This window comes from Tenrec ecaudatus, chromosome 3 (genome assembly GCF_050624435.1).
Source record: "Tenrec ecaudatus isolate mTenEca1 chromosome 3, mTenEca1.hap1, whole genome shotgun sequence".
NCBI lineage: Eukaryota > Metazoa > Chordata > Mammalia > Afrosoricida > Tenrecidae > Tenrec > Tenrec ecaudatus.
The window spans coordinates 118,231,559-118,233,028 of NC_134532.1; positions in this window are offsets into that span (position 1 = coordinate 118,231,559).

Below are 1,470 nucleotides of genomic sequence, written 5' to 3' on the forward strand. Positions count from 1 at the left end.
TAGCAATAGAAGTGTGACTAAGAAAGAAAAATACTGATCAAAGAAGTGCCTGATCATACTTAACTCGCTCCCATTGAGTCATAGTTACCCCATGGGACAGTAAATCTGCCCATCTGGATTTCTGAGATGGTAAAACTTTACGGGAGTAGAAAGACTCCCTCCTCTTTCTCCTGGTCGGAGGTTTCAACATGCTGGCCTTGTGGTTAGCAGTCCAAGGTATAAGTCATTATACAAAAAATAATAAAGAAAAAACCATGAAAAAAATGGTCTCAAGGGCTAATGTATAAGCATTAACAATACTATCTAATAGAACCAGAACCACCCAAGAATCACACATGGTATCACCATGAATCAGAAATCAGGAGGGACCCAATGGCAATTAACAACAATATAACTGCCATAGAGTTGCTAGCTGGCACAAAGAGTTAATCAGTTGACTATAGTTGAAAGGTTGGCAGTTCAAATCTACTCAGAGGTGTCTATAAGCCCTATGGAGTACAATTCTACACTGAAACACACAGGGTGATCATGAGTCTGAATTCACCCCATACAAACTGGTTTGTTATATTTGCAAAGTTATATTTGCAAACGCTTCAAAAAATTCACGAAAAAATGAAATGAAAAGAAAATGGAACAGTTCCACAAACATTCTGAAGCCCTTTCATACCCTTTCATTTGCAACTACAAACATTCCATCCAAATTTCCAAGTTTACAGTATTAAACTATAAAGTCAATTCCAACTCATAGTGACTCTGTAGGACAGCACAGCTCCATTGGGTTTCCAAAGAGGTAAATCTTTACAAGAGCACTCAGCCTTGTCTTTCTCCTATGGAGCAGCTTGTAGGTTTGAACAGCTAAACTTGTGGTTATTAGCCCAATGCTTAAGCCACTGTGCCACTGGCTTGATGGTACCTGATTCAATCATTCTGCTGATTAAGTGCTACATACCTAATGTCAGCATTTTTAAAAACATTTTATTGGGGGCTCTTGCAGCTTTTATCACTATTTGTACATGCATCCATTTGTCCAGCACATTTGTACATATGTTGCCATCATCATTCTCAAAACATTTTTTTTCTACTTGAGCCCTTGGTATCAGCTCACTTTGCCCCTCCCCAACCATCCTTCCCTCATGAACTCTTGATGACTTATCTTTTTTTTTTTCAGGTCTTGCACCAACCTCTGTCTCCCATCACCCATTTTTCCATTGTCTGTCCCCCTGGGAGGGGGTTATACATCGATCATTGTAATCGGTTCCCTGTTTCTTTCTCAACCTTCCCCATACCCTCCTGGTATCACTACTCTCATTATCGGTCCTGAGATTCCCTGGATTCCCTGTGTTTCCAACTCTTATCTGTACCAATGTGCATGCTCTGGTCTAGCCAGATTTGTAAGGTCGAATTGAGTCATGATAGTTGGTGGGGAAGAAGCATTACAGAACTAGAGGAAAATTGTATGTTTCATTGGTG